The following is an 18,519-nucleotide window of genomic DNA, read 5'->3' as shown; positions in this document are numbered from 1 at the left end:
CCACTTGACCCAGAAATACCACTACTAGTTCTTTACCTCAAATAGATGAAAGAAAAATCCAAAGGACCTATATATATGTACAAAATATTTAAAGCAGCTCTTTTTGTGCTGGCAAAGAATTAGAAATTGAGATGATGTTCATCATTTTCGAATTGACTGAATGAGTTGTGGCATATTATTGTGCTGTAAGAAATGATGTAAGGGGTGGTTTCAGAAAAATGTGGCAAGACCTATATGAACTGATGCAAATTGAAGTGAGGAAGCCAAGAGATCATTGTGTACAATAAAGACAGCCTTGTAATGATGATTTTCTGTGAAAGACTTGACTACTCTGATCAATGCAGTGATCCAAGACTTCAAAGGAGTCATGAAGAAAAAGAAAATTCTACCTACCTCCAGAGAGAGAACTGATGAATTCTGAATCTAAATTGAAGTATAATTTTTCTAACTTTATTTTTATAGCTTTTTTGTTACTATCACAGAATGGCTATCACAGAATTATCTTTCCCATGGGAAAAAATAAAGAATGCTAAGCTTAGAGCTTGTACTTTAATATTTATTAATTCAGTAATACAATTAAAAATGCAGCAAGATGAAAAACTGCACCCAGGTATGAATTTTGGAGCATTTCCATATCCAGCTCAAATACTTTTATGGTTAAGGAATCAGACTTTGATACTTAGTCAGCCTAACTAAAATGGAAGCCTGAAGTCATGACCATTACCTTTAATGCATGAGATAGTGCAACTTGAACTAAGCCAGACATCCAGCAGCCTGAACCAAAAGCATACTTACCAACCCTTGCTTATTGATTGCCAATGCCTATGTCAAACCTCACTGACTCTTCATCACCCTGAAGTTATTGTGTTTCTGACCAAAACCTCTTTTCTCATTTACTAAAGAGTATCACCTGGCAAGGTTATGTCCGTAGTCAGAGAACCGAAGACAAAATGCATGACCAAGAATTACATTTATTGAAGCTATGGAAATAATCAAACTGTGAATGATATTTTATCAGAATAGAAAGTATCCCAGAATTGAGAGAGGTCCTAGTCTTCCTCAAGAATAATCATGTTAGGCTTTAAAATGTAAAGCTGCATTTCTGAGGGGGGTGGGGGGGAGAAAGAGAGATACTAATAAATATTTTAAATATGCATAATGAAATTTGTAAGATACTTTCATTTATATTTATATGTAAATTATGTATTATCCATCATATTTATCATATAAGGACATAGAGAAGCCCAGTTAGATGGAAGAATGAGGATATTTCTGGGTGAGATGGCTACAGGAGAAGATACAAAGTTTTTCTTCACATTTCATCTTTTCCCAGCACATCACAATCTATTTTTCCCCATACAAAACTGAACACAAGTATAATGCCATGTACATGCTAAATCTGATTAAAATTTTCTTCATTCTTGATCATCTGCAGATTAAACTTGGAGTGGAGTTATTTGTTCTCTGACCCAACATCTTTGGATACGTGGCGTTTCATGTGAGCAAGGAAATAAACACGCTTAAAAAACAAAGTCAGAGAAAATTGTAAATTCAGTCAAATCCTTGAGATGATTACTTAAGGTTTGGGTTTTAGAATAACAAACAGATGGAAACCCTACTTCTATCTACCTTTAGTTTCAGAGTTGGCTTTCCATCATCCTTATACAGAGAACTGGATCTTGGTAAGTTCCTAGACTATACTATTTAAAAAGAAAAAATGATCTGCCTAAAAAAAGGAATTTGTTTGATTAAAAGAAAATGCTTCTGGAAAATGATGCCATAGTATCTCATCTTCATTGCCATCTTATTTTATCAACTTTCAGACTGTCCCAGGACAGCAGAACAGAAAACGAAATTTATCCCAGCCAACATTCAACCTCCCAGAAATTTGGAGAAAATTTGGGGCCTTTCATCCCCCCAGATGGCCATTAGGATGAAGGCTTTTCTGGGAGAGGATCCAAAATCATCTCAGATGTGTAGGTTTTGGACATTATTCAGAAGGGCTGCTCCATGGAATTTGAGCCAGTCCCAAGGTCAAATAAGTTTATTTAGGCAGGTTTATCAGCAAACAGAATCCATTTCTGTGATCTATCTCTAACTCAGCCTAATAGCACATACTTCTGTCTTGAAAGGCAAAGGCAAAATAGTTTAGCCTTTTTTAAACTAAATTTTATGAATTTAAGGGTATTAACATTTTGATTCTGTTTAAGTAAATAAAACAGACTGATTCAGTTTTAGATCTTAACAATGAAATACTGTAGTCTACATTTAAAAAAAAATCTGTATTGTGTTACTTCCCATGAGGATGAACATTCAAGTGATGAAACACACTTAGATATTTATAATGGAAAAAAAAGGAAGAAGGAAGAGAAAAAGACACCATGTTAATTTTAATGAGCCCATTCCTGGGAAAAATTGTATGTCATATTTTTTTTTTACTACTGTTTGTTTTATTTTGCATTTTCTTTCTGTTCTCTCATACCTGCTGTTAGATCAAATGATATGGTTTTAAGCTAAGGACTTTTACAAAGTCCTGTAAATCACATCCCTATCTTCTCATTTAAAGGCAGCAGGATATCCCATCATGCCTACCTTTTAATTAGATGATATTTTGATCAGTATTCTACTTCATTAATGATCAGTTTCCTTAAGTCATTGTACCGTTTAACCATCAAATATTAAATTCCTTATATCAAAAGAAAGTGGAAAGGAAAAGTGGTAATATGGATGGACTTGTGGTGAGGAGATGTGTGACTCAACAGAAGCCTTCCTTGTTTTTCTTGGAGTTATTAAAAATCTAAACTATTGGTGCTTCCTATGACAAAATTCTTCTGTAGCTATTTTTTATTACATCTCCTGGTTTAATATCTAAAATATAGACAGTATTTAATAAATGCTTCATAGATGATTTTTTAAATTAATTGATCTGATAGTTCTTTGCACATGCAATTCCTTATTTTTTAAAGGCCAGAGTCTTCTTTATAAATAAAAAAAAATGAAAAAAAAAGATGACTTCCTCATTGGATTTCTCTGACCAATAATGACTGGTCTACTTTTTTTGTTCTCTGTTCACATTTAGATTTGAGATGGCCCATTATTATTTTAATGTCTCTTTCACATTCTGCTGCTGCTTCTGCTGTAGTCTTGATTGTGCTGTTTTGTGTTCTAATATTTAATGCAGTACATTTTATGTTGCTCTTTTTTATTTCGTTTTATGTGCTGCATTATAGTATGTATTTCACTGTTGGATCTAAATTGAGGAAGGGAATCCTGCTTTGTCCTTGTACTATAATGAAGATAGAGTTTGTTAATATAATGTAAACTGCTGTCTTAGGTGCATCATCACATGAAGAGTGCTTCATAATTGAATATATTGGTACTGGATACATTTAGAAAATTACAGTCCCTAAACACCTACTCAGAGAGAGAGATGAACTTAATGGTTTATTGTATACAGTTTCATTTAAAAATATTTTAGAGGAATGACTTATTTGTGAAAATATGTACAGTGGAAAGTAATGATGGGAACAGTGGAACAGTTAAAGAAAATATATATGCAGCAATTACATTCAACATTTATTAGGATCCTTGTCTTGAAAGTTAGATATTTTTAAGGGTTTCAAAATATGGATATTAAAATTACATTAGTCTGAGAGAAGTAATAAGTTTCCAAAAACACTGTAAAGGTACATTGCATTCTTTAATAAGTAGAACTATAAAGTCTATTATTTTTTGTTAAATTATCTGCCTTTCCAAACCAATATTCTGTTTAAATGTATATGAAGTGTTAAAAATGAGAGGGTGATTTCTAATTCAAACTTGCGTTCTTTATTTTCTATGTGACTTGAAGAAATCATTCCTATAGTTAGATCTATACATGTTTACAGTATATATCCAAAGGAACATATAAACATGTTTAAAAATAATTTTAGAGGTTGAAATATAAATACTACATATGTATATATTTATATTCACATGCACATGCACAGTGTAGAATATTTGTAAGCATAATCAATGATTAATAAATGACAAAAGAAACGAAAATTCTTATTTGTCAGCAAACAAATGTTTTGTGTTGAAAGGAGTAACATAAGAAGCATGAAGCATTGGGAACAAAAAGGTGCCATGCTTAAATTTTTTTTAATAATTACATTTTTAAAAATCTAAAGTATTTCTCTTGCTTATTCAAGCCTTTAAAAAGGAAATCAATCACATTCACTCCAACATCATTATGATTGAAATGGTTATTCATGATGTTTTCTAACATAGATGCTTTAGCATGATAGTTGATGGACATTTAATCATGTACAAAGCTCCATGGATGTTTTAATTTTCTGTGATCTGACTTTATAGTATGAATATTTGGTTTTATTTAGTTACAAAATATTTTCAAACATTAGAGTACCCTGCCCTTTTTTTCTCTTCTGTATTAAATTGTGGTCCTAATAATTACAGGGAGGTTTAATGTCTTAAATGGAATTATGGGAGATTAAAAATCAGGGTCCATAATTCATATTCACTCTAGACCTGGCAAACTGAGTCCCAGAGAGGTTGAGCTTTGTACTCTATTTCAAACAAGCTTCATCAGGATAATTTTGCTCAGGAAAAATAAAGATGATATCTGTATCATATATACCCAACAGTACCAAAAGAGAACTGAGGAAATGGTTGTAAGAATGCCTTTCCCTGTAGTTAAACTGGAAGGAAGATGTGGATTTTAACTGCTTTCATATTTAAAACTGTCAACTTGCGAAAAACAGGGGTTAAAAAGGATGAATATCTTTGTACCTTAATGGGAGAACTATTTCTGTAATAGTATCAAAGATAAACCAGTATATTAGGAACACTAAATGATAAAGGGTGATAATATGCCATTCTTGAGACTTCTTGGCTCTTACCTAACACATCAGAAAGTGATTGTTGAATTTTAAATAGCCATACAAATGGATGACATAGAAATTTAACTTTGCTTTGACCTTATTCTAATTCACAAGATGACTGCAAAATGACTTTGTTGCATCTGAATGTATGCTGGATGCTAAATCACTCCAGAGTATAAAATCTTTGTTTTGGCATAATGTTGATGCATAAACATTTGTACCCCATACTAACCCTATAAACATCACAATCCATCAGTACAATTACAAAAAAGATTGTTTGTTTTCACACTTAAAGCAGACATGAAATAGAGTGTCCTTAACTTAATCACCACCTTGATTTACCACATTTGCATATATTTGCATATTAATTGGACTACAGATTAAAATTGGTTTTGTAATTTTAATTAAGTGTCCACAAAGGTAAATGATTAGAACTGTTTAAAATACATTCTGACATAAATAGCAGTAAAAGCTTTTGTGATGATGTTTTTGTGGAATTACATTCAGAAAGTGGCCTTTTTATGATAGTAATTTTAATCTTAAATAGAATTATACAGTCAAACAGAACTGTGGATTCATAATCATTTTTTTCAAGATTCATTTAATATTTTGCTGATTTGCAGCACTTGATGAAAATGTACTGTAGGTTTAGCTGATTGCAAAATTAGGCCTCCCAGAGCTGATAAACTGAGGGTTTAAACCCTTAGTCTTTAGATTACTGTCTTGAATATTTGAAATGTATATCTCAGTATCTGTATCTTTGAGTGTCTATGTGTTGTTTTCTCTTTCCTGTGATCACTTTAGAATCCTATTTTAATGATTTATCCTTTAAAAATCACCTTTGAAATACCTTAAGGGACCCTTTCATATCCATTTGGAATTAGTGAATGTAGAAAATATTTCATGTTTTTGATAGGAGATTTTTTGGTATTTAGAAGAACCACCCTGGCATCCTTAAGGAAAACCGAACGCCTTAGTCAAAATTAAGCCCCTGGCATAGTAACAGGTCATACAGTCTGGTGAACTCCCCTTAAGAAGGGCACTGCTTTAATTGGGAAGCAAACCATTTTTTCAAACTTAGTATGTTTAAAGTGTGGCATTTGCTTTCTCTTATACCAGACAGAAAATTGGTTTTACCAGACGGTTACTGGATGCCTAGCACCCCTTTCTTCCAGCTGGCATTTTCCTGTTTGGATCATTTTAAATCTTGGATGCTGAAACCCTCCCCACTCCCAGCTGCCACTTTCTTCACTGGCGGTACCCTAGTCTCAGCTCCCTGATGCTTCCTTGCACCCAGCTGCTACTTCTCTGCCTGGGCTCCTGGCTGTTTAGAGTACGTTTTGGAGATGGTGGGCTAAATAAACCTTTTCGTATGCATAACTCTAAATATATTCTCTTTTGTAAACTATAATGTTTTTGATTTGTTAATGAATGATATACAGCAGGTTTCTAAGTAATAAACTAGTAATAGGGAGATAGGTTCATTGTAAAGTTCATGAAGATCATTTGCAGATTTCAGTGAACTCCCTAATATGAGAAGGGAGAGCATTGTTAGGAGTGAATACAATATATGTTTAACAGTCAGATTTCAAGTCTAATATTATTAGAATTTTTTTGGTAATTCAGAATTCTGTTGCACATCATACCATATCATATCTGATCACATTTGCAAGGTAATCCCTAAAATCGTAGTTAGTAAGCTAGGGCTTTGGGTTGGGAAGAGGCTTTATTTTTTTCCTTCTTTTTGTTCAGGCCTTTAATTTTGTTGATATAGGAAAGTTGTAGTGAGGAAACTCTCCACCAGTACAAATGAGAAACTGTTCTACAGTTTATAGTCCTTGAGAATTTCTTGGGTGAATGTAATAGTTAAGCGACTTGCCCCAGGGTCAATCACAGCCAGTTAAGGTCAGGGAGCATAGATCCAGGTCTTCCTGATTTAAACATCCCAATGGAGGAGGTCACTTTTTGAAATAGTTCAAAAATTCACTGAAATTTTCCTTTTGTTGTTACCATAAAAGAGTCTCTAAAATTGAAATATGTTGAGAATTTTTATCTCTGGGAAGCAGTCTTAATTCTGTTTTCACTTTTATTCCAGTAGCATGGTTTATGTATAAACTTTTTATTGTTAGCATGTTATCCTGATATATTACACAAATGTAAAATGAAGCAAGAAATATGAGTGCATCCCTTTTACACCAGTTTCATTGAATTGAAGGATCCATGATTGAGCTTCTGCTTTTGTTTACGAGTATTCACAAGACCTGCTCTGGATAGAATTATGAAGTAGACTAAGTCTCTCTCCTGTACAGCTCTTCAGCTCATTTGATACATTCTTCTTACCTTTTTAGCATCTACTATAGTCACTTATTCCTCATTTTCTTCCTACTAAGACAAGCTCACTCTTAGGGTTCTAAGCTCTTAAAACCTTGAAAGATCTTACTTAGCCAGAAAAGTTTTTTGCAGGCCCCAGAAATGGGTTTTGAGAGAGTTTTTTTTTTTGTTCTATTTTCTCATTTTACTTTTTTCCTGCTAAAAAAACCCCAAACTATCCATTCTGATGTAGAAAAGAGTGAAAATCATTGCATTTTTAAAGAGAATTTTAGAGAGCCATAATCCAAAGGACTCATTTCTTGGTAAACATTTAAGGAACTGAGACAGATTGTGTAACTAAGAAATATCATGAGATATTTCTGAACAGATGAATTAATCAAATCACAAGAAAGTAAGTAGCTATCTACATGTATGACTGACCCAGATCCAGCCTTATTTAACCATCTTCCATTTTCTTCTACTGCATGTTCTATATTATTGGAATAAGAGAATCAATCCTTGCTTCTTCCAGTAAAGTACTTTTGGTATTTCTTCAAAACTTAGATTCCTAAAAAAAACTAAAAAAGAATGAATTAGAAATGACAAGCAGAATACACAGGTCAGATCCCATTACTGTAAACTTAAGAGAGATGTTCAAATTCTCATGGAATTTCATTGTAATTACTATTTTTCAAAATAAGTTCAAGACATACTAATACACAAAAAATTTCTCTTTTTATTTAGATTAACTAAAATAAACGGTGCTTTCTGATGTACAGACCACAGGAGTAATTTTCTAAAATGTGGGTAATATAGAAGAATTCCATCCTAATTATTTTGCCATATCTCCTTTTTCTTCTGCCAGAATTGACTGTTTTCATTGCTGTCATTCTTTCCCATACAAAAAGCTTTTTTTCTTATTTCCCTGATTAATTAAGACTGTGAAAGAAAAGGTTATTCCTTGACTAGACAGTTCTTTATATCTGCTTCATGTACACCGAATCAGGTGGTTGATTTTTTTTGCTCCCTTTATCTTTTGGCCAGGGTTTGAAAAAAATGTTATTTTTTAGTTAATAGTCAAATCATAGTACAGTATCAAACTTTGGTGTAATGAGGTCAACAAATCATTTTTACCACAGGTCAAATCATGGAAACATCATAATTAGAATTTACTTTATTACAGTATTTATTTAAATGGCATTTGACCTACTCAATTTCCTCTTAGATTTTTTTTACCTGATTTTCTTTGGGCTTATCTTGATTTTTTTCAGTCTCTGAATGCTTATTTTCATGGTATTATGCTGTTTGTTTAGTTGTCCAGAAAATGCTGTACTGTTTGATGTAGTATTGTTATCATTAAACTTACAAGTCAGTGATTAGTCCATAGCACCCATAGATATGGGTACTAAGTTTTAATAGTAATGTTAGATTAAGTACTTCTTTTGGGCTGGCAAAATGAAGTCAATTTTGCAGTTCATCTTAAAAATATAAAATAATTTTTCTCCCTAAAATGACATTTTGTTCTCCTGCACCTCAGTTTTTATTGACCCATCTTTTTCTCTATCTGAACCACGCTTCAGACTTTAAAAGATCTGTAATTTCATCCAAGTGAGATCTTTGTAGATCTCAGTGCTTTCACAAGTCAAGTCCTTTATTAACCATTTAAATTGTACCAACTAAGTTCTAGAGAGATGAAGTAAAAAACAGAGTTCTTAACTTCAAAAAACTCATATTCTAATGGGAAATAACTCATTTAAACCGATATGCCTTTCTAATAATCTGATCTGATGACAGTCACAAAATCCATTTCTATAACCTGGGAAACTCAAAGCCTTTCTAGCTTAGGAGGAATTTTGAGAGTTTGCTGGTCCAGCCTTCAAGAATCCTATGAAGGGATACTCCCACAGTGAAATGAGGAATCCAAGTCAGACTTTAATGAAGGACATAAACATTATGTAAAATAAGTTTAAATTCATTGGCTTCTAGAAGGTTGCAAAAGACCTGGGGGAAAGCTGTTGTTACCAAGTCCTTCTCTTGTTCTCCTATTTGTACTTCATACCCAGATAATTTTCATATGAGTGTCCTAGTCATCATTTTCTCTCCTAAAATTCTGACTACAGAGATGCAGAATTTTGAATATCTAGAATTCTTTTACCATCTAAAATAGAGGTTGAACTGAATAGCAAAGTGATGTAAATCGAATTATGTTTTTCCAGTGATGTGTTCTGAGGTCAAAAGGTGATATATCCATTGTGTAGGGGAAATATTCTCATTTAGGAAAAAATATAAGCACAATATTCTTTTAGTTTTCACTTTAAAAGCAGGCTACCCTAATTTTTTTAAAAAATGATATAAATTAAAGACATTCTTAAATGTAAAACTTATACATTTTGCCTCACTGGAACTATAAATAATATCATGCCAGCCTCACACACATACATCAGATTTGTTGATTTTTTTAAAACGTGTAGCAAAATATTTTATAATAAATTTAGTATGCATTGAAAGTTTCTAGGTATTAACTTTGATACTAATTAAAATATAAGATATTTATAAAACAACATAGTACCTGGTATATTATTAAATGTTGACTTCTTATTAGCTATTATTGGTCAATTTAAAGTAACATTGATAAGGCATTTGATATCTAAGTTTGGGAATTTCTAAGATAAGCACTTATGTGGCTTTGTTTCAACATTATCTTCTTCTCCCTGTTGTAATGTCCACTTACCTTCGAGGCTCAAAGTTGTTGCCTCCCCTGTGATGTCTTCTTTGCTGTCCTCAGCTAAAAGTGATTATTCTGTCTTACCTTGAGACTTTTCTTAAGCATTTTATCTAGGCCATTTCTTTTTGCCTTTATCAAAATGTACCTCTTACTTTGTAAATCTCATAATCCCCCTTTAGATCAAAAGCTTCTTGAGGGTACAGGCTATGTTTCATTTAATCTGTATATTTCCACATCCAGTGCCATACTCTGTTCATAGTAGATGTGTAATAAATATTTGCTTTATTAAATTATCCAGCTTATACTATCATACTCTGTTAAAGCTTCATTACTATTATAATTTACTCTGTGATATTTGAGCTATTGTATCAAAAATAGAGAATGAGTCTTTACATTTTTGAAACTGTTATCCCTGATTTAAAATTTGAATTCTCATTTTCAATTTCATGTCAGGTAGGCGGAATCATTCATACTAAGCACACTAAATATGGTTACCCCCTCTATATGTGAGCATTTACTAAGAAGTATAATTATTTTAAGGCCTTGAGTTTAATTCATTCATTTGAAGCAGTATAAATTGCTTAAAGTATATTGAATTTTACATCTTTACAAAATAATGAGGGTATAGCTATATTATTACTGCCAGTCATGTAATATATTGTGAGTTGAATTATGAAGATGTTGTTCCCACAATGAAAGATTGTTTTGAATCTAAGTATCTAAATGTAGGGCCAATGCAGCACAGAGAAATGTAGTTCAACATCCATCTTACAAATCACATAGACATCGAAACTCCTAGGAAAAATAGTAATTTTTTTGGTTTTAGTTTTAGCTAGTGTGAAGAAATTATGAATGAAAAAGTAGTGATTATGGTGAATGTGATTACTCTTGTCCACTAAAATAAAATCATAGATGTAATATAACAGTATACTTTATTATCCCTACATATATAAATATCCCTATATATATAATATATATCATATCAATAAAATATTCAAAAATATGAATTTTTAAGACTGAATTATTTCAAAGCCCCCAAAAAGTAGACCTTTGATGTTTCAGTGATAGTTTTAACATTTTCCATATGTGATATAGGTACAATATAGCTTTGATCAAATGAAATAATAAATATTACATATATAATAGACCAAAAAATTGGAAAATCTTCAATTCTTACATAAATTTGTGTGTCTGTGTATAATATGAGGAGAGTTAATGATGTTTCAAAGTGCCATCAATAAAAATAGGGAAGTTATGGGAAATGGAAGGTTTTGAATTGAGGATGTAATGGAGGGTTTGAACTAAAGTGGTGGCTCCATGAAGAGGAGGGAACATATGGGACAGATGTTAGGAACATAGAAGTAAGATTTGATGAGATAATGTGGGGTGTGAGAGGAAGGACTAAAGGAAGTGTCACATACTCTCTCCATAGTTACTAATGATGTCTTCATTTTCAAATATAATGGCATTTTCTCAATTCTTATCCTTCTTGACCTCTTGACAGTCTTTGACACTATATCCACTTCTTCCTGATATGCTCATTTCTTTAGGTTTTCACATCAATTGCTCCCTTCTAGTTCTTCACCTTCCTATCTGACTACTGCTTCTCAGTTTACTTTGTTAAATCTTCATCTAGGTCATTAGTTAATGAATACCCCCTAATACTCTTTCCTTAGATCCTCTATCTTTTTTCTCTATATCTTTTTGCTTGATGATCTCATAAGCCCCCATGGATTTAGTTAACATTTCTATGCTAATTTTCAAATCTTTTTGTCTACTACTAACTTATCCTGATTTCTAATTTTCATTTCCAACTACTTATTGGACATCTCAGATTAGAAGTCCTATATCATGGCTGAAATGAAGCCATTATCTTCACCTCCTTCCCTAAACTCTCTCCTCTTCCAAACTATATCTCAAAAAGTCCCTGTTTATTTCCTTGGGCAGCACCCTGGTATGAGCCCTCATCATCTAATTCCCAAACTATTTCAGTGGCCTTTCAGTGTACTAGAATGGGTAAAGATGAGAAAATAACCAGTACATCCTCTAAATAGATCATATGACAGTGATCTTATTAAAGCCCTAAGCATGTCACCAAAGTCCATTGAGACCAAATAGAATCCTGTTCGATTTTTTTAAGTCCTTCACAACTTGGCCCTTTTCTACCATTCCACTCTTAAATTTCACTGATCTCCATCCACTCTGTGATCCAGTGACCCTGAACCCTTTGCTGTTTCTCACCTGAGATACTCCATCAACCTACCCAATGCCTTTTTCATTCTCTTCTGTTGATTCCACTTCCTGTCTTACAAGTTTCAACTAAAATCCCACCTTCAACATTCCTTTGTCTCCCTTACTGCTATCACCTTCCCTCTGAGTTGATTACCATGATGTTATCCTGTCTATATCTGGTGTGAGAGTTTGTCAAACCCTTTTCAGGACTGCTCATCTACCTTAGGTGTCTTCCTGCCACCCAACTCGCCAAGCAATTATAGTATGCACAATGATCACATCCCAGTCAAAACAGGAGGGCTAAACCAGGTTGAAGGTAACCAATAGATTTCAAACCTTTTGGTGAGGGAGGGGAATGGCTACCTGAAGCATGTGAAAACTTACCCCAGTGGAAGAAGCAGATGAGAACGATTAGTTCTATTTCAGACGAAGGCAGCCGAAGCAGGCTCTGGGAAACTCTTAAGAGCTTGATCAGGCATCAGAAATACCACAGTCATCTGCTGCATCCCAGATCACCAGTCATCTTGATTTTTGTCTTGCCTTTGAACTTGGATGACTCTAGAAGAGACAGGTTGATGACTCTGTCTCACTTAAATTCACTCACATTCAAGGCAAAGCATATGATGTCAATGGTCCTCTTCAGAAAGCAAAGGGTGAGCAACAACAATAAGGAAACAGAGAAGAATGGTAGAATCGGAGAGGGGATAATGAGTTCTGAACATGTCTATAAGTTTGAGAAATCTATTGGAAAAGTACATATATGAATTTAAAAATGTCCATTAGGAAGTTAGTGATATGGGACCTGAGTTGGGTCTAGTTCACTTTGGAAGTCATTTGTACAGAGATGACTGCTGATAAAGTCATTAATAGAGACAATATAACAAGAACAAAAGAAAGGGTCTGGGATAAAGACTGGGAATAAATATACAGTTAGTGGGTTTAACATGGATAGGGATCCTATAAAGGAAACTGTTCAGACAGGTCAAAGGAGAACCAAGAGAGAACTGCACTATGCAAAGGCAAATGCACAGGGGAAAAAAATATCCAGGGGGAGAAGGTGATCAGTATTATCAAATGCATGAGAGGGCAAAAAAAAGAAAGATGAGGATTGAAAACAGGGATATACAATTTGATAATTAAGAGTTCCTACTTAACTTTATATTTTAAATTAAATATCTTTTATTTTCAAAGATCACCCTTTCTGCTCTCCACCCCTTTCCACCTCATTGAAAAAGCAAAAATAATGAAATATTTGTATAAGGATGTATGGTTAAGCAAAACAAAACAACTCACGGCCATATTTTTTTTAGACATGGTCAATCTAAGTCCTTCTCAGGAGGTGGGCAACAATGTTTCATCATAAGTCCTTTAAGAATTGTGGTTGGTCATTATATTGTTCAAAGATCCTAAATATTTTATTTAATATATTGTATAATTCAGTCAAGATTCTGCTTCTCACCTTCCGATACTCCCTTCTATCCTAGCTCCTATCTTCAACCTTCTACTTCCTACCCTCACTGAGAAGACAAGAAAACAAATTGCATAATAGACATTAAAATAAAGCAGGTGTAGTCATTTTAAACAAATTTGCATTGGCCATATCCTTTAAAAAATTGTCTCATTCTGCATTTGCATTCTTTCACCTCTCTATCATGAAGTAGATACAATGTTTCAATGTAGTTTTCTGAAATTCTGGTTGATTATTATACTAGTAAACTTTCAACATTTATATAGAAAATTTTTTCATCCATTCTTCAGTGTGCAGACTCCTCCTTAGATTCCCATTCTTTGCCACCTCAAAAGAGTAATGCATATATTTGTACATCCTTAAAATTTGTATTGCTAGAAACTAATCCCACTCTTCTCCATGACTACTTTTACCTCCCTTCTTTCCTTTCCCTCTTTTCATTGAGTGTGAAAAGTATTTCTATACCCAATTCTGTGTGTGTGTGTGTGTGTGTGTGTGTGTGCATGTGTATGTATGCATGCATGTCTGTCAGTAGTCTTATATCTTTTGGCCAGTTCACATCATAATTATCTTTGGAAAAAGCAGTTTCAGTTAATTGCTATTGGGATCTAGATGGGAGAATATTTATTTATAACAGAATGAGAGAAAAGAGAGTAGAGATACCAAGTGTAGAAAGACCAGCTTTTTAAGGAATTTGGTTGAGAGAGGAAGAAGAGACATAGGATTGTAACTAATGGGAATGGTAGGATCTAGTAAGATTTTTCTTTTTGTTGTTTTAAAGAATGGGAAGACTTTTTCCTTGTTTGTAGAAAATAGGAAGAATCAGTAGATAAGATTTGAAAATTATCAAGAGAGTAGGTAGTCTAGTGAAGTCTTCAGTCTGCTGAAGAAAATAGATGGTGATATGGTACAGGACACACATATAGACCAGTTGGTCTAGGCAAGTAAAAAGATCATCATCAGAAACTGGAGTAGAGGAGGAAATAATGAGGACGTCTATCTAGGGGTTGTGAAATAAGGAGTTCTCAGCAAATAGCCTCAATTTTCTTGGCAAATTAATGAGACAAGTCAGAAATTCATCATTATTGATAAATTCTGTCTAAAGTCTTGAATCTATTTCAAATTTTACCTCTTCCTTGAGTAAAAAGTTCTATCAGTTTACTGTGTAAATGTAATGTTGCATTTTTTTTGTCTCAAAATGATTTCTTTTGAACTTCGAAGGGGATATTCTAGCATTTGTTGAAAAAGTTTATATTTACTCTGTCAACAATTTGTAAGATTATGAATTTTAGTACCTCATGCTTTGTGACCTTCAACTAGACTAATAGGTCTTAATTTTTAACTATTTTCATAAAGAAGCATATCTAATACCATAACTATGTAAATTCTCTTTTAGGACCTTTTCCATGAGCATAAACAGTTCCAAATAGATATACACCATGTTTTGGAACTGTCCTCCAACTTTTTTGGGAAGGAAAAAATTGCAAAAGTTTTCATGTCCAACATCCCCATTTCAAATGTTCTTGGCCAAAGATACTGGAGTGGTTTGCTTTTACTTCTCTAGCTCATTTTATAGATGGGTAACTGAACAAATAGGGTTAAGTGACTTGACCAGGATCATACAATTAGTCAAGGGTCTGAGGTTAAATTTAAATTCAGGACCTCTTGACTCCAGGATTGAAGGTCTATGTTCTTAACCCTTTACTTGTCCTAAAAGCATGCCAGAATCAATAATTTAACAATATAACAGTAAATGAATTAGCATGGCAGTAATTGACTGAAAATTGTAATCTGTGTAGATCTGAAAGTCTTTATTTTTTTATTTTTTTAAATTTTTTTAGGGTTTTTTTGCAAGGCAATGGGGTTAAGTGGCTTGCCCAAGGCCACACAGCTAGGCGATTATTAAGTGTCTGAGACTGGATTTGAACCCAGATACTCCTGAATCCAGGGCCGGTGCTTTATTCACTGTGCCACCTAGCCGCCCCGATCTGAAAGTCTTTAAAGAAAATTCTTAGGTACAGTATGTATAGCAGTTTTGTAAATTCTAAAATAAATAATTTTGTTTTGTAAATTCTAAAATAAAAGTTTTGGATTTCAGGTTTTTCCACAACAAACTTATCCAGTTTTATAATGGCATAAATAATAAAGAGCATATCTGGGTTATGGAAAGATTCAGGAGGAATTTCTGCTTTCAGTTGGTTTTTCCAGGTTTTTTTTTCTGGATACAGGAATATAAGATGTTGCATATGAATTGGAGTGACCTAATTATCTAGATAGGGGAAAAAGTTAAATATCATATAAAGACTTGGTGGCAGAGTAAAGCTCTGAACTAGAAAATTTTACTCAAAAAAACCCCAAATAAGCTGGTATATTGAGTTATTCTATAGTAAGATACTATCAGAGACTCAAAGAAGTAAGATAATATTAGTGTTTAGCTTTTCACAAGATGTTTGGACTTCCTGGCACCAAGCAAAGTTTATGTTTTCTATATTATTCCTCCTCCATAAAATTTTAAAACGCTTTCATTTTCCCAAATGACACAAACTATAAAGATAAAATATACATGAATTCTATAGAAACCATATTTGGATAAAGTTTCAAGAAAAGAATTGTCTATATTAATGTAGGATAAAATAAAAATTTTATTTAGGTTATTATGATTTTTATTACATTTTTTTCCTAGATTTTAGTGTGATTTACCAAAAGGTATTTTAAGCAATTATTAAAATGGAAAAAATCCTGATATTCATATTTTTAGAATGAAATAGGCTTTATGTTTACAAACATTTTGAAAGTTGTGAAATGGTAATTGTTCATGTGTTTCTGTTTATTTGCTTGGACATCAACAGTTATTTTACAGTCAAATTTGTGAATATTTTTAAGTATAATTTTCAATAAATTTATGTTCTTAAAGATAAGACATATACAATTTCACCATTCAGAGATGTTCATTAGATTAGAATGATATGGAAATTGTACATGCTATCTAAAAGTATTTTTGTTAACTTATTTATATTATTATAATAATCTTGTTGTGAGAGTAATCATAAACCCCCCTCCTCTAAAAAAGATGAGAAACCTCAACAATAGTGAGAGAGAAACAAAAAGGGTACTTCAGTCTGTGTTCAGATTTCTATGACTGTTTCTGGGATGAGTTGCCTTCCTCATTATAGCCATCAGAGAAGTTGCTTCAATATTCTGCCCACAGTTGCTATGACTAGCTGTATTTCCCTACACTCTATTCCTCTCCACTCTCATCTATTGCATTCTCATTCTCTCTCTCTCTCTCTCTCTCTCTCTCTCTCTCTCTCTCTCTCTCTCTCTCTCTCTCTCTCTTCTACCTCTCCCTGTTCAGAAGTCTGTTGTATCTGAGTACCCTCTTCCACAATCTTCCTTCTTTTCTATCACCTACTCCCTCCTTCCCTCCCCACATTCCTATTATCCCATTCCTTTCCTCTCATTTTTTCTCTAGGGTAAGATAGATTTCTATACCCTATTAAGTGTGTATGTTATTACCTCTCTGAGCCATTTCTGATGATAATGAGGGCTCACTCATTCCCCCTAGCCTTCCCCCATTCCACTCCATTTTAGAAACTTTTTTCTTGACTCTTATGTGACATACCTTAGTCCCTTCTTCCTCTCCTTTCCCTTCTTCCCAGTACTTTCCTTTATTACCCATTGCCTAGGGTTTCTTTTTACTGTATTATACCATTATATTCTGCTCCTTCCTTTGCCTTGTTTATATATGCTCCTTCTAACAGCTCTTATAAATGAGAAAGTTCATGAGTTATCAATATCTTCTTCCTGTGCATGAATACAAAGAGTTCAATATTATTAAGTTCCTCATATTTAGACTTTCTCATCTACCCCCTGTTTGGTTTACCAGAGTCCTGTACTTGGAGATCAAACTTTCTGTTCAGCTCTGGTTATTTCAATAGGAAAATTTGAAAGTCCCCTGTTTCATTGAAAGTCCATCTTTTCCCCTGAAAGAGGATGTTCAGTTTTGCTGGGTAGTTGATTCTCAGTTGTAAGCCAAGATGTTTTGCCTTCTAGAATATCAAATTCCAAGCCCCACGAGCCCTTAATGTAGATGCTGCCAGATCCTGTGTGATCTTGACAGTAGAGCCATGGAAACTGAATTTCTTGTTTCTGGCAGCTTTTAGATGTTTCTCTTTGACATGGGAGTTTTGGAGTTTGGTTATAATATTCCTAGAAGTTTTTCTTTTGGGATCTCTTTCAGGAGGTGTCCAGTGAATTCCCTCAATTTGTATTTTACCCTCTGCTTCTAAGATCTCAGGACAATTTTGTGGCATTATTTCTTGAAAAATGAAGTCTAGACTCTTTTCCTGATCGTGACTTTCAGATAGCCCAATAACTTTTAAATTATCTCTTCTGGGACTGTTTTCAAGGTCAATTGTTTTTCCAATGAGATATTTCACATTTTCTTCTAATTTTTGGCTTTTTGGGTATAGTTTTATTACTTCCTGATTTCTCGCAAAGTTATCCACTTCCTTTAGTTCCATTCTGAATTTGAAGGAGTTATTTTCTTCAGAGAGCTTTTTTATCTCCTTTTCCAGCTGGCCAATTCTGCTTTTTAAGGCATTCTTCTCCTCATTTGCCTTTTGTGTTGCTTTTTACCATTTGGCCTAAACTGATTTTTAATATATTATTTTGTTTCAGTAGTTTTTGTATTTCTTTCACCAAGCTGTTGACTTGTTTTTCACGATTTATCTGCATCACTCTCATTTCTTCTCCCAATTTTTCTTGTATCTACCTTAATTGCTTTTCAATGTCTTTTTTTGAGCTCATCCAAAGCCTAAGCCCATTTTCTATTTCTCTTGGAGGTTTGGGGGTGTTTCAATTTTGTCATCTTCTTTATATTCCATGGGACCAAAGTAATTTTA

General features: G+C 33.4%; 1 protein-coding gene and 1 long non-coding RNA gene across 18 annotated transcripts in view; one reads left to right on the top strand and one right to left on the bottom strand.

Annotated features, from left to right (window-relative positions):
- GTDC1 (glycosyltransferase like domain containing 1) overlaps positions 1–18,519 on the top strand; it is a 671,515-nt gene that overhangs the window by 322,176 nt on the left and 330,820 nt on the right. The window lies entirely within an intron of this gene.
- The window catches only part of LOC141507453 (uncharacterized), a 42,558-nt gene continuing 35,854 nt past the window's right edge, over positions 11,816–18,519 (bottom strand). Inside the window, exon 3 of the long non-coding RNA XR_012474147.1 lies at positions 11,816–12,705. This is a non-coding gene — a long non-coding RNA (uncharacterized LOC141507453). The remainder of the gene's footprint in view (positions 12,706–18,519) is intronic.

Source organism: Macrotis lagotis, chromosome 1 (assembly GCF_037893015.1).
Source record: "Macrotis lagotis isolate mMagLag1 chromosome 1, bilby.v1.9.chrom.fasta, whole genome shotgun sequence".
Lineage (NCBI taxonomy): Eukaryota > Metazoa > Chordata > Mammalia > Peramelemorphia > Peramelidae > Macrotis > Macrotis lagotis.
Note: the sequence above shows the minus strand (reverse complement) of the source record. Positions and strands in the feature narration are given on the sequence as shown.